At 35.1% G+C, this 21,690-nt stretch overlaps 2 long non-coding RNA genes across 3 annotated transcripts in view; both read left to right on the top strand.

The window, feature by feature from the left end:
• The window catches only part of LOC309659065, a 659,967-nt gene that overhangs the window by 326,345 nt on the left and 311,932 nt on the right, over positions 1 to 21,690 (top strand). The gene's annotated exons all lie outside the window — the stretch shown is intronic.
• The window catches only part of LOC309659021, a 226,238-nt gene continuing 212,675 nt past the window's right edge, over positions 8,128 to 21,690 (top strand). The window contains exons 1-2 of one of the 2 annotated variants that reach the window (XR_014262509.1): positions 8,128 to 11,781; positions 12,117 to 12,993. This is a non-coding gene — a long non-coding RNA (uncharacterized lncRNA). Of the gene's footprint in view, positions 11,782 to 12,116; positions 21,034 to 21,690 lie in introns of those variants that run through there. The other variant, XR_014262510.1, reaches the window with a different exon arrangement.

Here is a 21,690-nt window from a genome sequence, read left to right as displayed (position 1 = left end):
TATGCTTATTTGAATTTTGGTTTTAAAATCTTGCTACCATCAAAATACAAAATCTGAAATCATTTAGTATCTAAATAAATTGAATGCACCACACATGTTTTTAGCTTCTCAAGCCAAACAATAGCAGCTGTCTGCTGAAATTAACTTTTATGCAGAAATAAAGTTTTATTTGATTTTATTTGTGTAATTTGCTAAAATTATTTTTCAGGAAGTGTTATTTTGCGTGAAAAATTAGAATGAGAAAGATTGTAATTTTGTCAACAGTGTCTTTATGGCTTATGTGGATAAGATCAAATTTCCAAGCATAAAAATTAAATGTATGCACATTCTGTGTGCATATGTTCATATGTCTGTTATCAGCTTCTGGAAATATCCCAAATATCTAATAAGTTAGAAACAACTGATGTATACAATTGGTTCAATTAACTCAATATAGGCCCCATGGATTAGTACATTCATTTTGGAATTACTGATTTGTATCCTTTCTTCTCTAGTCTACATCCAGTTGCTTGCCCAAAATATACATTCAACTATTTAATAGAATTTCCAACTTAACATTTCCAATATTGAGCTCTTGAATTACTTCCCTAAAAGTGTTCTTCCTGGTTTTCCCATCTCAGTTAATAGCAACTCCTTTCTTCTAGTTGCTCAGGAAAAAACCTTAGGGTCATCCTGGACTACTCTTTCTCTCATATCTCACACCCAATTTACCAGAAAATTATTAGTTGCTTTACATTTATTGTCTTGGTTAGTGCTAATAAATCTATGAAGTAGGTATTATTATCCTATTTTCAGATAAATAGGAGATATTAATAATTATCATAGCAAACACATAGCACTTACTATACCAGGCACCCTTTAACCCTTTGAACTATTTTACTTGTTGTAACCCAAATAATACTCCCAATAAGCCTACATGGTAGGTACAATTACTATATCTGTTTTACATGTGGGAAAATGAGGCACAAATTGTTAAGTATCTTGCCTAAATTCTCATAATTAATGAGTGTAGGAGCCAAGATGGAAACCCAAACATGGCACACAAACACAGTAAGCTCCTTCCAACTGGAAGGAGGAAGTTTTAGGAAAACTAAAGTGAAGTACTACATAATGAATAGATTCTAAACATATGAAATTTTATTTTTTCTTCCTTACTAGTATCCAACAGGCATTTACCTAGTACCCAATATGTGCCAGGCATTAATGCACAAAGACGTGTACGGTGTGCTTCTTGTGCACAGGAAGATTACAATCATGTTGGAGAGGAGAGAATAAATGATAAATGAAGATAAATAACTGAGTATATTGGCATCATTAAATATATGAAAAACATGGAGGTGAGATAGAAAAAGAGAGAGAGGTTGCAATAAACACTTGTGATACACAAATCATTGTTCGTAAAATAGTAGTCAAGGTACTTATATATTCATGTAAGGAAGAATATATTCTATTCTTACCTTTCTGTTTACACTCCTCCCTGGGACCCTTCTAAATCTAAGCTGATGAAAAATAGAGACTCTTCATGGTGCCTTGGTTACTCAAAGTGCTCAGCCTTTAGAACCGTTCTATTCTCTTTTCCACTAAGAAACACAAAAATCACATCTACATGGTATGATAGGAAATAAAATGAAATGAAAGGTCTCAAAGATGAGTTTGGAACTGAACGAAATATAACCTTAGATTTATTTATTTTTTTATATATGAGTACATTGCATTTTTCTTACAGAGCGTTTGTCAGTTAAAATCTAGATTGTAAATTGTATAATTGGGACAGTGTTATATCAGATGTTAAGTATATTAAATGCAGTAGAGTATTTAACCAGGGTCCTTCCTCTTATTTTACTTCAACAAATCATATGCAGAGAAAAGTTAATAATTGACAAAGATTTTGAAACATGGATCTTAAATATTTACAGACATTTAGAAAAGCAGTATCTTCAGTTTTCAACTACATCATGTTTGTGGCTTCTCAGATTATTCAGGTTTTTGATACCTACCTCTCTTTATTTCTCTAGTTATCAAACATACAGTAGAGAAAAAAGAGAAATTGTTCAAATTCTCTGGAAGCATGTTAATTTTAGCAGTAAGTAAATCTCGCTGCTTGAATACCTTCTTTTAAAAGGGCAAGATTCTTGTAAAGATGTAAAACAACAGTCGAGTAGAATAAAGTACATGTGCTTTCTATGTAAATTGCAAAGACAGAAAACATTTTACTTCATGGCATTAATGTCACAGGTCAGAGTCAAGAGTTTATTGCCAATTCAGAGGAATTTCTCTTTTCAATGACATATGGCATGACCTTCAACTTCTAGCAGTTGTAGAATGGTTAAGGTCAACTATTCTTACATTCAGAAAATCTAAATGATGTACATGACAAATGGTAGAGTATATTGTAACTGATTTCTGGGGCAAACATAGTAAAATATTGCACTGTGGGATGAAAGTTTACTGACCCTGTGATATTATGCCTGACACTGATCATTATTTCCCAATTGAGCTATTTGAAAGGATAGTTAATATTCTGTTTGTTAGACTTCTCATTTTATTGTATATGAATTGGAAGGATGCTGTCCCCTCCCTGTATCTCACCAAATGGAATATAGCTATTGGAATTTTATCAACTAAAGACAAGTTGTAATGAAGAGCAGGATATTTTTCTTTCTGTACAATTTTTCTTTCTTTTTGCTCCTGTTTTAATCAGAATTTTTTCACCTTACTCAGTGGAAAAAAATTAGAAACCTTCATATAGAACTAAAATTTCAATGTTAATAGTTTACCATCTAGAAAGAAAAATAAATATTGAGTGTCCATCCTTTATATGCTATATACTGTACTGATTTTTTTTTGTCTTCCTTAAAAAACAGCCTCAATAGACACTGATTTAGAATTGCTTAATCTTCCTTGTCTCTAAAATGTGCTGTTCCTGTGTTCTATAGCCCTGCAGTGGATTTTTTTTTTGTATTCTCCAAAGTTGACATGTTCTCACCTCTTGTCCCTTTCTACAGCTATCCTCCAGCAGTCCAGCTGCTAATTAATACTCCTACCCAGAGATTTTCTCATAACACGCTGGATTAAGGTTGTTGTCCTGTTTCACTGTATGACCCATTCATTATAGCACTTGTCCATTCTGTGTTTTGAGAGATTAATGCAACTAAGTACCAGATATGCATTCATTTGCTGCTCTTTTTGTGTAAACCATGGTCTAATCTTCTCTAACCTAGAAATGCATTAGAGATCACCATTTACTTTTATTTAAAGCAAAATCAGAGAGATGAAGAGAAAGAAGTACTACATGAGTTAACGTGTTTGATTTCTAAATCCTCTGATTGGTAGCGGTTATGAAAGAGACCTTCCAGAACCTATAATACCATTGCTTTACTTAGCTTCTCATTTCATCCCATCCATGATTCTCATAGTTTATGGCACATGACCTACAGCAGTAAACTTGAGCTACTTAGAGAACTCACTCTGGGCCTACTACACCTGGGGCCACACATAGAAAGAATCCTAGGAGAAAAACAAAAGCAAAAAACAAACAAAAAACAAAACCTGCTATGTCTTCCATTATGCAGGGTTTGCCATTAGCCATTTCCACTGTTGTTATTAATTTTCTTTTTATTATGTCTTTTTCCATGTTTGTTGCTACTACTCTGCCTATTACTATTACTGTCTATTAATATTGTATTTCTACTACCCTGGAATTAACATTACTCTGCTCCTATCTTTGAAGCAACAAAGGAAAGATTTTTCTCTTTAAAAGTGCTGAGATGGCTCTAAAATAGACTGTAAAGAATTCAGAATGTGGGAGCAAGCATCATAAGAAGCTTTCCAGCTAACTTTGCCCTGAGAGCTACAAGAAGTTATATATCATCACTATGCAACTAGAGTGAAGTGAAGCATACTCATGAGATTATAATGTAAGCCAAGCTGAATTAAAGGCATCCTTTCTTAGGTAGGTGCACAAGAAAGGAGCTCACAATGCCTGACTACTTTCTTAAGAAGAGTGATCCAAGAACAGAAATGTCACAGGTAAAAGGCAACAACCAATCCTCATTACTTTTAAAGATACATTCTAGTGCCTTCCCTCCATTAAAGCATCATTCACCCTTGTCAGATGGTTTGAGAAGTATCCCTCTCCCTCCAAAAAACCCTTTATTTTAATTGCTTAATTAATAGATTAGAATTGTTTTAAATTATAAACTAGGACATTGATGATACTTGAGGAAGTTGGTATATAGGCAGCTGTGATTGGGTTGTCATTGTTTGGGGCGAATAAGAGTGATGATCTTCTTGAGATGAGAGGATTTAATAAATAAAGAAGAATTAAAAAGTAAAGAGCATAAAAAAGGTATGTTCCTCAAAATTTGGCCTATAGCTAGCCTTGTCCATGCCTTCATCATTCAGTCAAAGAAAAAAGATCTCTTCTCTTCCCATATATAAACATCAGTACACGAACAGTGCAGTTTCCATTCTGCATATTTCTGTATCCATCTTATTACTTCTCAAAGTAGCTGAGTTTCAGTTGGGTGCCTTAACAGAAGGAAACCCTCAAATGCCCTCATCTATGTGAAATCATCTGTACTTTGTGAATGCCATGCAAATAATAGTTTTCCTTTTCTTTTGGAACCAGGCATCTATGTGATAAATCAGTTGCTCTGGGTTCCACATGTTCTTGGGGCCAATTCTTGTGTGAAAGAGAGAGGCTGATTGGAAAGTCTACTAGTGATTACAGTACTTTTAAATCCAGCAGGCATTTCAAATTACATATAAGAAAACAAGACCCAAAATCTTTAAGCTATTGCTCTCAGGTCATAAAGCAATCGTTAGATAAAGCTAGAAATGACACCTGAAATATTTGGTTCTTTGATTAGTACCTTAGCCTTCAGTATATTTCACTTCTTCTTCAACCTCAGTTGACCAAACATTCTCTTAGTTAATTAAACTCTCTTACAAATACCTATTTTTTATATATTAAAATGAGGAAGTAATTCTTGAGATTTGTTTTTACATCTGTAAGGAATACTGTAATTATTTATCTGTAATTATTTATCTTCAAAGATAGATAATCTGAATCTTAAGGGAATTTTCCAGGCCACATCATGCATCAAACTCTAGCCTGTGAATTTCATAGGGAACTATAGACGTCTTAATTTCCATTATCATATTACAAGTAATGAAACTGGTCAGAGAAGGAAATAATTTATGCAAGTTAATAAGGGAAGGTAATATCAGGATCTGGGTGGATCCCATGTCTTCTGAGTGCCAGTTTCATGGGCTCTGTACTCATGGTTTGATCTAATCCTACAAGGAAAGTGTCATAGCCTTGGCCAGGTTCAATTCATTTGAGTTTCATCCACACAGCAGTTAGTCAGAAAGAAGTGGAATCCAAGGATGCTGTAATATAGTACCTTTCCACTCAAATTAATCATTTTCAGAAAATAAGACTAGAAGTACAGTTAAGAAGCAACAAGGGCAAAAGGGAGATTTACTGCTGGTCAAAATGGACTAGTAATTCTTTGTTCATCCTCATAAAAATCAGGCAGTGCAACAGGAGGAAGAAATTAAAGGAGCATTTAGAAGGCCAGTGGCAATGGTAAAAAAAGAAAGAATGAGAGTGTATTAGGTGAACCATAGCACCAAGGAAAGAGAAGCAGGTATCTGCTGTCCTCCTCTGATGTTGTATTATTCATCACAGCGAACTTGTCCACATAACATAGAAAGTTTCTCCTTGTAAGGAAAGAAAAATATTTTGAAAGAGACACATAAAATCTTTTTGTGTGCAATTCTTTATGTATATGTAAAAATATGTTACTGCTGCCAGAATCAGAAGGGGAACAATATTTGTGACATTTGCTAAAATGTTTAAATTTTTATTGACAGCAGAGTTGACACCAGATATACCTGATTTAGGTGAAAAAGACTACTTTTGCCATCACTCTTGAAAAGTAAATGTTTCTATAGATATTTTAATTTCTATAGATATTTTAACTTTCCCAAGTGCTTTCATGTGTTTTATGTCCTTCATCTATTTGTTTACAGGTACTTATTAAGTCTCTACTGTGTGCTAGGCTCTGTTCTAGATGCTGGTGATTCATTGGTTAGTAAGACAGACTTGGCCGTTGTCCTTAGAGACTTACATTCTCATGGTGGAAAGATAAACAATGAACAACTAAATGAACAAAATGTTTTCGGAGCGTGATAAAAGAGCTAAACTCAGATTGATAAGAGAGTGAGTTTCTAGTAGGGCCCATTTTAGATAGAGTAATCCCGGAGGGCCACTGTGATGCGGGGGCTCTAGAGCAAGAAGAAACCAGCCATGAGAAGGTTATTATTAGTGTCTTTTAAGAACTCTGGGAGGTATTTTGTTCCTGTGTTAATGTACCTGTTTTATAAAATAGGAACGTGAGACACAGAGAAAATAAAAGACTTCCCAAGGGAGCACAGTATATTAGTAGCATAGCCAAGTCTAAACCCAGGCCTCCTTATTTTCAGGCCAACACCATTTTTGTTATACAAGCAATAAAGGACAAATTAAGATTTATAGTATATGTGGTAAAACAAATGCGAAACAAAGATGGTCACTCTTCTGGAGTGATGTATGTTTTTCTCCTTCATTATTATTGGATTTGTTTTCTGTTCTTTGTTTTAATCAAGCTTATATCTGCTTGTATATTAGGAACCAGTGCTTTAGAATATTCATTTCTAGATGAAAAAAAACACTAGTAAACTTAAAAATTATGTATATTTAAAAGTCGCCATTTTACCAGTAAAGAGAAGGATTTCAAAGTAGCTTTATATTAGTAGGGACTCAGAGTCAAATACGTAGACTTATTTGCCCAAAGTCTGGGGTGTACCCATCATCTAAACTTCTTAATTTTGAGAACCCCCCACCGAAGATGACACTGCCAGGTACTCAGTCTCCCAGCACCTCTTCTGGCTTGTCTGAGCCAATTAGATCCATCACCCAGCTTCTGAATTAGGAACTAGTAAACCAAAGAAGAAGGGTGAAGATCCATTTTCATGGTAGGTGGCCTAGGGCCAGCGCCATTCATGTTACAGGTGTAACAAAAGAAGCAGGGCCGTGCTCATGCCAAGTGGCCAGAGCCAGTTACAGTGGAGCCCGTGGGGCAGCGTCTGGTACTCAGTGACCAGCAGTGTTCTCTTGGGTTGGGATTTGGGGTGTGATTTTGATTACTGCCCTGGCTCTTGCCCAGTTTTTTTGGTTTGCCCAATTCTGAATCTGCTAATCAGACTGTTCAGCAATTCTTTGAGCTGCAAAATGTACTATCAATAAATGTCTTCTCTGGTTAAGTAGTTCAGAGGTGATCTCTACTGCTTGCAACATTGAAATCATTACAATTTTCTGAAGAAAAGTTATATTTTTTACAGATATCAGTTCTATTAGAAATTTCAGGTTTTGGGTAGGCAGAAGGAGACAGATATATGAATTTAAAAAATCTCCCTAGGTAATTCTACCAAATTCTGCTCCTGTTGAGAACCTCTGGATTAAGACACCTTTCCATTGTTTTAAATGTCACAAAGTGATTATTAATTCATTGAGTCCTGAGGCAGAAACCTGGAGGGGGAAAAAATCAAGGGAACATTTGGCTGAATCTTGGCTTTTGTGCGCACAGATCCTAGGCATTGTGAAAATGCGTTTTGAAAACACAATTGAGGGAGCTGGAGACTCATGGAAGATTCCATCTGTGTAAACAAAACCAATCTCAGTTACAAGTTAATGTTAAATATATATAAAAATATAAGTATAAAATATTTTTTTAAGAGTTCAGAAACATGTTTATAGCATATGTTTTGTGAAAAATATATTGAATGTAATGAGAGATGATTTCTTTAACAATTTTCTCTAAATGAAAGCATCATTTTTCCTATTGGTTTTGATCTCTGTGATTAAGAGTCTCATGTTTGGGGGAAATGATAAAGCCTTTCAATAAACAAAAGTAACAGAAGCAGCAAAAATGTAATGAAAGTTAACAAAAGAACAAATAACCACTGCTCCCCCCAAAAAAGGAAAAAAAAGAATCCATTTGTCATATTCTGAATGGCGAAAAGCCCCAACTTACAAACTTGTGAAATAATACCAATTTACTCTTATTAAGTTCCGAAACAAAAGTACAAGTAACCAGAAGTAATAAAAACCTTTAATTTATGTCTTTAAAAAAACTTAAAATAGATCCAATTTGAAACACTGTATAATCATTCTTATATACTTCTTTTCTTCCCTCCCAAGGTTCTCATACTTCTCACTGGCTCATTTTCTAAGTCTCATGCAAATCATCTCCAAACCCAGCCTTGGAAGCCTCTTTTCTTTTCTCTCTTGTTCTCCTTCTTCCTCTCTCCTGCTTTTGTTACATCATCTTTACCTGAGGATAGGCTTTATCTCCCTTCTGCATGAAGCCTCTGTGTTTCATTCATTCTCTGCCAGTTCTTCATTTCCACCTTTTAAAACTTCAGGAACTCATTTGGCTGAGATGACCCCTCCTCAGAAGGTGGAGGAAGATGAGGGAAACTTGACTGAATAGGCAAAGACTGGTATGGGATGGGGAAGAGGAAGTTGATGTAAGCTCTGGGTAAAAATAATAATTTTTTACCCTGTTGTCCTCCAAATGCATGTAATGATGTTGTGCAGGGTAAAAATGTATTGATTTTCTTTGATTCTTTAAATATCTTTCACTTACCATTTTGTAGGCAATGTTGCTCTTTTGTTTTCTGTTTTTATAAATCCCAACTTTCATTTTATTTTCTATTTTGCAAGAAAACAAACTCCCTGAAGTCTGAATAATAAAATGAAGATATGTTAAAACCAGATGTCTATTAGATTTTTATAATCCCAAATTATGTGTCATCTAAGAAATGGCATAATTCGTGCAACCTAGGTAATTGTACGTTCCTGCCTTCAGAGGCCCAGACCTAGAGTGCTACTCTATTTAAATGCCTGAGTTTTGTGTTACTGATTCTATTCAACTTAATAGAAGTATCTTGAGAAAAATGTAAGTAATGTCCACATCATTTAAATTCCCTTTTGGTGAACATCCTACGGACTTTTCTAAAATATCGATATCTATCTATCTATCTATCTATCTATCTATCTATCTAGATATCTGGATAGCAATATAAGATATCTATCTGTATCTATATCTATATACAAATTATAGCTCTTTATGCACTCTGAGAGCCTCGGTTTTCAGAGTGTGAGACCTTTTACCTTTGGATCTATGTTTCAGGTTGAACTGGTGTTGGAGACAATATATAGTTAGTTGTGTTTCTCAGTTGGGAGTATACTTGCCCCTACACCCAGGGGACATTTGGCAATGTTTGGTTGTTACTATTAGATGAATACTACTGGCATCTAGTGGGCAAAGTCCAAGAATGCTACTAAATACCCTCCAGCACACAGGACAGCCCCCACAGTAATCATCCCGTCCAAAATGTTGGTAGTGACAAGGTTGAGGAACCCTTGATTAAAGATCTGTGATGTGGTCTCACCAATTATGTTTTCTCTATGCCTTTGACAGCAGCCAATATGTGAGACTTCAAACTTGAGGTTTTACTGTTCCACATCCCCTGTAGAGCACTTTTGTCAAATATAATTTTTTAAAAATGTATCTTTTAGGCACAACCTCGTAATGTAATCTAAGAGAGGTTTAGTTAAGAATATTTTAATCAATTATTATGGTTAATGAATGACTGCAATACTTTGAAATTGATAAAAATATTTCTCATGTGAATATTATTTTATATTTCTCCATTTTAAAAGATTACATATTATTCAAATATATCCTAGTGATGAGAAAATAAACTGAGTTTCAGATGGTTTCTGAACATACATATGTTGACAAAAGATTCTAAAATATTTCAATGAATTATTATCATATAGACTAGATTTTGACTTTCAACGTTCATTTAAATAAAAGTGTAAGATGCCGGAAAGTTACCTTTGCATAATTTATTATGATTTTTAATTGCTTTTCCAAAAAAAGAGACTTTGAGCTTTTCAGTACTGTAATTGAATCAAGATACTGATAATGAATATATTACGTCCACAAAAGACTTACTTAGATATTATGTCTTATATATGTAGGTAATAAACAATTTTATTATGTAAGTCTTCTATGGATGGTTTAATATAGTTTAGGTTATTGAATTATAAAATTATAGTGTTTAATTGAGATTACAGAAGTTTATCTTCTGAATTTAACCTCCCTCCACAAGTGAGTTTGATTTGAAATATTTACTAAGCACCTTGCATGTAAAAAGTGTCGTGTGATGTGTATCTTTACAAATAATTTACTTAGTCATTCTCATCAAAGGTCAGAAATGACTTCCTAAAATGTTTCAATTTAGGTGTTCCTGTTAGGACATGGTAAGCCACAAGAGAATGTCACTCCCATTCTAAGAACAATAACAAAAATAAAAAACCAGATAATGTATAAAGTTATAACTTAGGGGGTGCATCAGTGAGCTGAAGCCACAATGCAACCAAAAGAGCTGACTTTCAAAAGTGACAAGACTCTCAAATGAGAAGAAGCAAAGGCAGATGCTGAGAAAACTCCCCAGCACTAGCACTTCAAGCAACACATTAAGTTCAAGAAAATAGCAGCCCAATGATGGAAGAATTTGAAGTTGCTGGAATACTGTACCCAGTAAGAAAGGAAACTGTACCAATAACAAATCCCAAGACCAACTCAACTACTGCTTAGATGGATTCAAGCATTCATACAGGTGGCCTAACCAAAGACAAGGCAAACTTTTTTTCTGCCCATAAATTATATTTACTTCAGTCTTTACTGCTCTTCTATACATAGTTCCTAACATTTAAACAAAATATAAGATATACCAAAAAACATGACCTATTGTTAGGAAATTGAGCAATCAACCAAACAAAACCAGAGATGCTATTTATTGAGCTTTCTTTGTCAAGCCCTGTGATACATGCTTCATGGATATAATACCAGCTAATTCCATTATTCCTATATTATATCTGCCTTATCTATACTATATCTGTTATACATATGAGAAAAATTGATGTAAGAAGATAAATATTCCCAATTCACAGAACTAGTATATGTTGGAACCAGGATTTGGATACGTGCCAGTCTAATTTCAGAGCCCAAGTCATAGCCACTATGCTATAGAGCCTTTTGGATATGGCAATATAAGAAGAAGTCATTGCACAGAAATTAGTCTAGTAATTTTTTCTCCATGTACTTTTAGAAAGAAGTACATATAGAAGTGTGCTTTTTTCTAAAATAAAATCAGAAGAGGAAGAATGTTGAAGAACATCCCTCTATGTGCCATTTCATCTGTTTCTATATCAGAAAATAAAATATCTACTTAACGCTAGGAGATTATATTTACATGGGTTAACTTATTAAACAACATTGTTTTAATATTTGGATATTTTAACATAAAGGCTTAATGGTTCTGGCTGTAAAGGAAAATCTTTTATTGGAGAGTCTGCTAGATTACTGGGAACATTGCTTTTAATGGTCATTTCTTTTATTTCCAAGGATGCAGATTCCAGACTGGAAATATTGTTTCAGGTTAACAGGAGGTCTATCAGCCAGGCAGATCTTTCCTCTACAACCTACTATTGAGCTCATGTGCAGAGGGGGTAACCAAAGGACTAGAAGAATTCGAGTATTTATACTTAATTTCTTGGAAGACCTTGCAGAAAGTTTTTTTTTCCTTTTTTTAGAGAATTGGATCCCATCATGAACTAGGTCATGAGCAGAAGATCTGTGTTGAGTCATGCAGATTTAGGTTTTTTTTTTTTTACATTTTAAAAAGTCCAGAGATATTTTATTTATTTATTTTATTTATTTATGGCTGTGTTGGGTCTTCGTTTCTGTGCGAGGGCTTTCTCTAGTTGCAGCAAGTGGGGGCCACTCTTCATCGCGGTGCACGGGCCTCTCACTATCGCGGCCTCTCTTGTTGCGGAGCACAGGCTCCAGACGCGCAGGCTCAGTAGTTGTGGCTCACGGGCCTAGTTGCTCCGCGGCATGTGGGATCTTCCCAGACCAGGGCTCGAACCTGTGTCCCCTGCATTGGCAGGCAGATTCTCAACCACTGCGCCACCAGGGGAGCCCCAGATTTAGTTTTTACATATTTGCTGAGAGGTCTGTGCTAGGTACTAGGTACAAGTGGTACGTGGATACTTTGTTCAGCTTTTATTTTCTTCTGTAATATAGAAGCAAGGAAAGGTATAGCAAGTTGCTACTGCTTAAAACATAGCCAGCTGGTTCCACAGCCCCTCATAGTCATAGTCCTAACTAACCAAAGTCTTTGGTAACATAAGTCCAAGATTATCATACATTCAAGAAAGTATAATTGTTCTGAGAATTGAGACATCATAGGAAGAGGAGATACAAGGTTGGTGTAATACACATTGTTAGTTGCCTACAAAATACCCATTGAATACTTTCTACCTTGCCTAGAGTTCCTATTCCCAACCCTAGGAAAGTGACCTTGGTTATTTTAAGTCAGTCGTAATAGTTAGACCTGTGATATCCAAAACAATAGCCGCTAGTCATACGTAACTTCTGAGAACTTGAAATGTGACTAGGCCAAATTAAGGTACGCTATAATTGTAAAATTCACATCAGATATTGAAGATTTAGTATAAAATAATGTAAAATATTTTGTTACTATTTTTAATGGTAATATAATATATTGAAATTATATTTGGGTTATATTGGGTTAAATTATATTATTAAAATTAATGTTATCTGTTTCTTTTTACGTTTTTAATGCAGGTACTAAAAAATTAAGGATTACCTATGTGCCTTGCGTTATATTTTTATTGGTTAGCAGTATGCAGTGGTGAATTCTTTGAGTTTGCATTCACCTTAAATCTTATTTTGACTTAAGTTTTGAATGAAAAAATGTTAAAAAAAAAAAGAGTCCTTCTGGAAGAAAGAAAATGATACCAAGTGGAACTATGAATCTACACAAAGATGAAGAGTTTTAGGAGAGGTAACTATATGGGTAAATATAAACTAATTGATTTCTTATTTTTTCTTATTTAAATTGAGATATAGTTGCTTTACAATATTGTGTTAGTTTCAGATATACAGCATGGTGATTCAGTATTTTTGCAGATTATATTCCATTATAGGTTTTTATAAGATAATGGGTATAGTTCCCTATGCTATATAGTAAAACCTTGTGGTTATCAATTTTATATGTAGTAGCTTGTATCTGTTAATCCTGTACCGGTAATTTGTCCCTTCCCACTTCCCCCCACATCCCTGGCTCCTTTGGTAACCACAAGTTTGTATTCTATGTTTGTGAGTCTGTTTCTGTTTTGCATATGCATTCATTTGCATTATTTTCTAGATTCCACATATAAATGATATCATATATTATTTGTCTTTCTCTGACCTATTTCACTAAGTATAATATTCTCCAGGTCCATCCACATTGCTGCAAGTGGCAGAATTTCATTCTTTTTCATGGCTGGATACTCTTCCATTGTATATATATACCACCTCCTCTTTATCCAATCATCTGTTGATAGGCATTTGGGTTGCTTCCATGTCTTGGCTATTGTACATAGTGCTGCTATGAACATTGGGGTGCATATATCTTTTCAAATTAGTGTTTTTGTTTTGTCCAGATATGTACCCAGGAGTGAAATTACTGGATAATATTTATTGTTTTTAAGAAACTTCCATATTGTTTTCCATAGTGGCTGTACCAATTTACATTCCCACCAGCAGTGTACGAGAGTTTGCTTTTCTCCACATACTCTTCAACATTTGTTATTTGTAGACGTTTTAGTGATGACCATTCTGACTGGTGTGAAGTGATACCTCACTGTAGTTTTGTTTTGCATTTCTCTAATAGTTAGAGATGTTGAAGATCCTTTCATGTGCCTATTGGCCATCTGTATGTCTGTGTTGGAAAAAATGTCTATTCAAGTCTTCTGCCCATTTTTTTGATTGGATTGTTTTTTTTTTTTTTCTGTAATTGAGTTGTATAAGCTGTTTATATATTTTGGATGTTAACCCCTTGTCGGTTGTATCATTTGCAAATATTTTCTTCCATTCAGTAGGTTGTCTTTTCATTTTGTTTATGATTTATTTTGTTGTACAAAAGCTTTTAAGTTTAATTAGGTACCATTTGTTTATTTTTCCTTTTATTTCTTTTGCCTCAGGGGATTGAGCCAAGAAAATAGATAAACAAACAAAATGATCCATCAAAAAAATTGCTAAGTTAAACTTCATCAAAATTAAATACATAAGTTCTTGAAAGACACCTGTTGAAAGAATGAAAAGATGAGCCACAGACTATGTGAAAATATTTACAAATGTTTGCAAATATTTTTATCTGGTATAAGATTTGTATCCAGAATATATAAGGAATTCTCAAAACTCAATAAGAAACAATCATCTCAGTTAAAATATGTTTAAAGAATTTGAGCAGACATGTCACCAAAGAAAATAAACAGATGGAAAATAAGCACATGAAAAATTCTCAATGTCATTAACCTGCAAAATACAAATTAAAGTCATACCTCATAGAATGGAAAAATAAATAGAAAATAAAAACCGATGATACCAAGCACAGGATGTGGAGCAAGTGGTAATTGCATCCATTGGTGGTGAGAATGCAAATGGTACAACCACTTTACAGAAGTATATCGTAGAAAGTTACCATACCCTTACCACACCTACCAATCATGTGGTGAAAACTTATGTTCGCACAAATATCTATATGTAAATCTTTATAAAATTATATTTCATATCCACATAATCATACACACACCTCATCCAAGATTATTCTAAAGGGTTAGACATAAAAGAATGGACTTCTGCTTTCAACCATGATGGAGTAATAAGTGTTGGCTTTCACCTTTCACTGTAAACAGCTAGAAAACTGGAACAATATGTTAAGCAATTATTTTCAGACATTGGAAAATGATGGTAAAAGGCTGTTATCCCTGAGAAAAAGAAAACAAAGATGGTGAGCCCTAATACCATCCAGGATTTCTGCCTGGTGGCAGTTCTCAGACTGTGAGCATGGCCAGAAGACCCAGACAGCATCTGGTGGCCTTGCTGAGTTGAGAAGCTAGAAATTGGAGTTCAGGGAAGCTGAGACAGCTAAAAATTTCATCAAATAGTTCTAAGATAGAGGAGGTTATAAAGAAAAAGCTGAATCTGTGTCCTTTAGTATTTGATGGGGATCAGGATGCACATGAATAGAGCAAAAGTCCACAAGGCTACACAAAAAATGACTGATGTTCATTTTTATGTGAGCAGTATCAGTCTTTAGTATCTACCCACTTTTAGATGTACTCCTTGGCCCAGTCTTGGAGATTAGGACCACATGAACACTCCATACATACTAAAAAGCATTGTCCTCTCTAGCTATTCCCCCATCCCAACCAAATCAAATTTTCTTTTCTCTAAGGGCTCTGATAACACCAACTGCCCACAAAAAATGCTGCTAAACAAACTTATTTGAATAAAAAATAATTTCTCAGTAGAAATTATAGACAGTTATGAAGATGGTGTAGTATTGGCAAAGAGACAGACATATGAATCAGTGGAACCACATATAGACCTACATGAATATGGCCATTTGATTATTTATTTTTTTAAAGGGTGGTGTGTTCTTTTTTTTTTTTGTATTTTTAAATTTATTTGGCTGCGTTGGGTCTTAGTTGTGGCAGGCAGACTCTTCGTTGCGGCTCGCGGGCTTCTCTCTAGTTGTGGTGTGCGGGCTGTAGAGGGCACGGGCTCAGAAGTTGCAGCGCGTGGGCTTAGTTGCCCTGCGGCATGGGGTATCTGAGTTCCCCAACCAGGGATTGAACCCGTGTCCCCTGCATTGGAAGGCAGATTCTTAACCACTGGACCACCAGGGATGTCCCTGGCCATTTGATTATTGACAAAGGTATAAAGAAATTAAACAAAGATTGGTGTTGTTAAGAAATACTTTTGGAACAATTGCTCATCCATTTGCAAACATGTTAACCTAGACCTAAACTTCATTCTTTACTCAAAAATTAATACAAAATAAATCATAGATCTAAATGTAAGACATAAATCTATAAGCTTTGAACAAAATCATAGAAGCAATTTTTATCACCTGGGGTTAGGCCGAGAGATTTTAGAAATGGCTCCAAAAGCATGATCCATAAAAGAAAAACAACTGAAAAATTGAACTTTGTCTAAATTTAAAACTTTTCTCTGCCAAACTGTCAAGAGAATGAAAAGACAAGCTACAGACTGTGAGAAAATGTTTGTAAGTCATATATCTGACAAATAGTTTATATCCAGAAAATATAAAGAATTCCTAGAAGTCAATAATAAGAGCACAAACAACCCAATTAAAAATTAGGCAAAGACTTGAACAAACACTTCACCAAAGAGGATATAAAAATGGAAAATAAGTGCATAAAATACCTTCATCATTATTATCCAATAAGAAAATTCAAATTAAAACCACAGTGGGATACCACTACACACCTATTGAAGTGGCTAAAATTAAAAAAAAAATAATGATAGTATCAAGTGTGGTGATGATGTAGAACAACTACAGTTCTCATACATTGCTGGTGAGAATGCAAAATGGTACAGCTGCTAGGAAAACAGATGGGCAGTGTCTAATGAAGTTAAACATATACCTACCATATGAGTTAGCAATACCACTTCTGGATATTTTCCATAGAGAAGGGAAAACTGACATTAACACAAAAACCTGTATGCAAATATTGATAATAACTTTATCTGTGATAGTCAAACCCCTGCTGGGAGTCAGGGACAGCAGCACTGGGTGAGGCAGGGCAGAGAGTGGCCAAGACTTGTTTCAGAGAGGAGGAGACATCACAGGGAGGTAGGATCAAGAGTGAGCCAAGGCTCCATGCCCCTAGCACAGGTTCCATTGTACCATTGAACTTCTCTTTCAAAATGCAAATTCAAAGATAAAATTATTAAGAATTTTAAAAAAGAATTTAATATTGTGACTGCAGAGCCCGAAGCATAGGGCTACCTTCTGAGTGTGAGGCCTGTGTGTCTGTACTGGTCACACACCAATGAAGCCAGTCTTTATTCCAAGTTATACTCCTAAAAAGGAATATACATATGTCCCCCTATGTCCATTTGTCCTTTCCATTGGATAGGAGATGAAGAAAGCTTGAGCAACCACATTGACCCCAAAACAGGGACCCCCCGGTTGAAGATGTAGAGCTCTCCTATTATTAGAGGATCTCTTGTCTGTGGATGTTATATGAAAGATAAATAAATGTCTGCATTGTTTCAGTCTCCATATTATTGAATATTTTGTGACAGCAGCTGAACTTGTTCTTAACTAACACATTTATTTTTCCTGGCTTATCTTGGTAAGACCCAGTCCCATTGAGAATATGCAAGGTGTCCTGGAAGGTATGATGGGAGAAAATGAGGGAGGTGTCTCTCATGTTGAAAATATTCCCAGAGACTTGGGGAGAGAAAAAATTGGTATATAAGCTATAAAATTAGCAAATTTTTGTTACAGCTCACTGCTGACAGCACACTAGGTACTGAGAAAGGCACTGAAACAGCAGAAATGGCAAAACTAAAGGGATGACAAGGACAATAGAATTAACAGAGCTGACTTTCCCACATTTCAGTGGGATGGGGGAATATAAGTTATTGACTGAAAGAAAATAATGAAAGTGACTTTTATTCGCACACCTGAACTTATGGCCTTTGGTTTATACCCACGACAGGTATGAAATCTTCCTATTTTTTATTCTTAAAAATATGATTCAAAACAAGTCTTGGAGAAATACATAAGACATCTCTGCATGTTCGGGAAATTTTGTTATATTTAGTTTTATTATCTTGCTTTTTATCTGTTTTATTTCAAGGGCTTACTTGGCTCTGCTCACACATATAATTGAGGAATTATATGCAGACTATACTTTTATTAGAAATGAGAATACTGTAACCTATTAGCATACTATTTTACATGCCTTTTGCTTCTCTAGTTCATTGACTGTTGTATAAAATTGTATGCATACATTAATTCAACAAACATTTAAGGATTATCAACTATGTGCCTGCTAGACTCTGATACAGATTTTCTAGTTCTTGTCTCTTCTAGGAAATAAAAAAGAATGGAAACTTGTTTGATATTTTGCCTGAAGACACAATTATTTATGCTTAATATTTGATAAAATTCCTACATGGATTTTGGGGTGTCCATTACGTTACCAGGGACTACCTGTTTATCTTCAGTGATATGTGAGAGTTTCTGGGAAAGAATGGATACCTGCTCTCAAAGTTAGGTCTGTCACTCACCTTTGACACAGTAGACAGTGATATATTGTTGGATCTTCCAGAAACGTGAGTAGGAATTCTGAGACAGCATTAAATTGGTTTGAAATGTAATTATCTTTGTCAGCAGACACAGCATACTCTATTGGGTAGCAGCTCATCGGAAATAGTTATTGTAAAATGTGTGGTCCCTCAGGGCTCTGTTCTTGTCCTTTTATTTTTATATTTATATGCGTGTCATGGCAGTGTCATTAATAGATCTGGATTTGATTATCATATCTATGCCAGTATTATTCAGATTTACTAACTGGTTCTTGTAGAATCAAGTCATATGATTTTCCAACTCACTTTCTGCTTTAGTAAGACATGGAATTGAATGGTAAGGATAGTTCCTTCAAAAGAATGTTCATAAGGAAGCGTTCATATTGACTTATCTAAGTTATTTTATAGATTTTTTTCCTACTTTGCACTTTTCTTCAGCTAGATTTCATGACTTCAATTGAAAAATTATATTAGAGGATACTATGCTGCCCTTATTGGTAGTTTTCTTATTTTGATGTGGCATAGGAATTTCACAAAAGGATGTTTCATTGTATTATTAATGGAAGTTGTACGTTATGACTTCTTTACTCTGAAATTCCATAATTTTTGAATCAAATGCAGAGTTATGTAAATCCAGTGGGACCATTCAATTCTATCACATTATAATAGAATCACTAATAGAAATGTCCCTATAGAAAATTTTATCATTCTCAAGGTTTGAAGTGATTACAAATGTGTGATTGGGAATATAATGTGTTTTTAAAAATAATCTCACAGTAGAATCCTATGGTAGTTCTATTTGGACTATAGGACCAAATTTCAACTCTTAAGAATAATCTTCAAGTCTCCAACCTCCCTTTTCAGCTTTCTCTCTCAATTTTTTGTTTGTTTGTTTGTATACGTGTGTGAGACTTTTGCATCCATCAAGTGGTTATTAGATTATCTCCAGTACAAGAGGACTAGAGGTTCCCTGATTCTGAAGTATACATTAACCTTGCTTTTATCCCCCTAAAATATGACGTTAAGTGAGTGCCTCTCTTTTTGTTTTATTTGAGGCCACGAAGGCTATACCTACAAGAGAGTCAGATATTCCTTCATCCTTAAGTGAGGTGTTTCCTTATCTCTGCAGCACATGCTAAGAGACAGTAATGTCAGTTCTAGAGAGTGTGATTCAGGCTAAAAAGAGAGATTGAGGAATTGAAAGAATTTTATTATTGCTAAAGAAGAGGAAGTAAAAAAGAATGAAAATACTAGAGAGATAGGCATGGAGTTAATGGTAGAGAGCCCTGCAATCCTTGTGTAATAAACTTGCGTCTACTCATATCTCTTTTGGTAACAAAATAGCCAAGTTTTAGCTGGGTATACAAATACTTGAGATAAATATTATATTTTCCAGTCTCTTTGCTAGCTAGGAGTGACTTTTGATTAAGTTTAGGGCATTGTGGTGTGAGAAAATGAGGTGTATTACTTATAGAATCTGTCCTTCGAGGCAGGGGCAGTTCTTCCATCTCTCTCTTCTCCTCCATTCTGCTCTTTGGAATGTGTTTGGGGTAGTGAACCATCTTGGATTATGGGAGCCAAGGGTATAACCTAACAAAGAGCAAAGCAGTAATGTAGAAACCGGGGTCCCTTAATGATGCTGGAAGTATGCTGCCATTAAATCCTAAACTGCCTTCCCCAGAGTTCTGTGTTAGTAAGAACTTAGTTCCTAGTTTAAATCACTCTTTTGTTGGGTTTTGTTACTCACAGTTTAGCCATATACTCAGTAAAGCAACATATTAAAGATTTTTCACTTTATCTTATGGGAAAGCGTTTAATTGTTTTATGCAGATGAAAGACAAGCACTAAAGACTGGAAAATGGATTGGGGAGGAGGCAGAAGAGGCCAAAGGCAAGAGTTTTTCAGATGAATGAATGATTTATGGGGTACAATTTTACAAAAGTAGTAAGCAGTGTGGACTCAACTGCAGAAAGTTTCAAGAAGTAGAACTTGAACAGGAATATAGAAGAAAAGAAGACACATATAAAAAAGTCTACTGTGTGGTAGAGAAGCAAGGCAAAGAAGCAGGGCTTCAGTGCTGAGGAGTAATGGGAACTGAGGGAGAAGGATAAAATGAGGGCAGATGATATTAAAACTCTGAATGTTAGAATGACATGGATTTGTACAGGAAATCCATGAGGAATCATGATGTAAATGCTTGAGAGGACTGATGCATCTTTAGTAGTTTTATGAGTGTTGGTCTGATAGTATTATACAGTTATTGACTCCATCCTGTGTGTGTGTGTGTGTGGTGGGGAGGCATGCATTGACCCCAGAGGAGTACCCAGTACACTATGTTAGAATGCTAGATGTAATCTGTATAAAAAATCAAATTTGATTCCTATTTAACATACAGATCAACACTGGCACCCAATCTTGGACAACATGTCAAAAGAGTCACAAATTACACATACTGTATGTGGACTATTCTCAGGGCAAGGAGGATGTTCCACATTATCTTATGGTACACACACACAGTTGTTCATTTGCTTTCCGTGTCTTGCTACGTATTGCAGTTGATGAGTATTCAATTAAGATGATTCATACATTTTCTGGTTTTATCTAATTTAAGTCTCCAACGATTACTAGTGAATTTTAAAAATCCTATATAGAAAATTCATATTTAACTAATAAGAACCTGCTGTATAAAAAATAAATAAAATAAAATTCAGGGCTTCCCTGGTGGCACAGTGGTTGAGAGTCTGCCTGCCAATGCAGGAGACACGGGTTCGATGCCTGGTCCGGGAGGATCCCGCATGCCGCGGAGCGGCTGGGCCCGTGCGCCGCAGCTGCTGAGCCTGTGCCCTGGAGCCTTCGAGCCACAGCTACTGAGGCCCGCGCGCCTGGAGCCCGTGCTCCGCAGCAACAGAAGCCACCGCAATGAGAACCCGTGCACAGCAACGAAGACCCAACACAGCCATAAATAAATAAATATAAATAAATAAATAAATAAATAAATAAAAAAAAAAAAAAAAAAAAAAAACCAAACCCAAAACAATTAAGAAAATGGTAATAGGAACATACATATCGATAATCACCTTAAATGTGAATGGATTAAATGCTCCAACCAAACAACACAGGCTCGCTGAATGGATACAAAAACAAAACCCATTTAAAAAAAAAAAAAAAGAAAGTTCATATTGAAGGCAATACTAATAGTACTAGCACAAGTAAACTATAAGAAAACTGCTGTGTTGGCAGTTCTTTATACTTAGTTCAAGTTTCTGTCTGCTATATTATCAGGTGAAAACAATGATGGTCTTGGTATAATCAATATGAATCTATCAATAAGTGTTAAATCAAGACATTAAACATGAGCCTTTTTGAT

Source organism: Balaenoptera physalus (assembly GCF_965194825.1).
Source record: "Balaenoptera physalus genome assembly, chromosome: 3".
Taxonomy (NCBI): Eukaryota; Metazoa; Chordata; class Mammalia; order Artiodactyla; family Balaenopteridae; genus Balaenoptera; species Balaenoptera physalus.
Note: the sequence above shows the minus strand (reverse complement) of the source record. Positions and strands in the feature narration are given on the sequence as shown.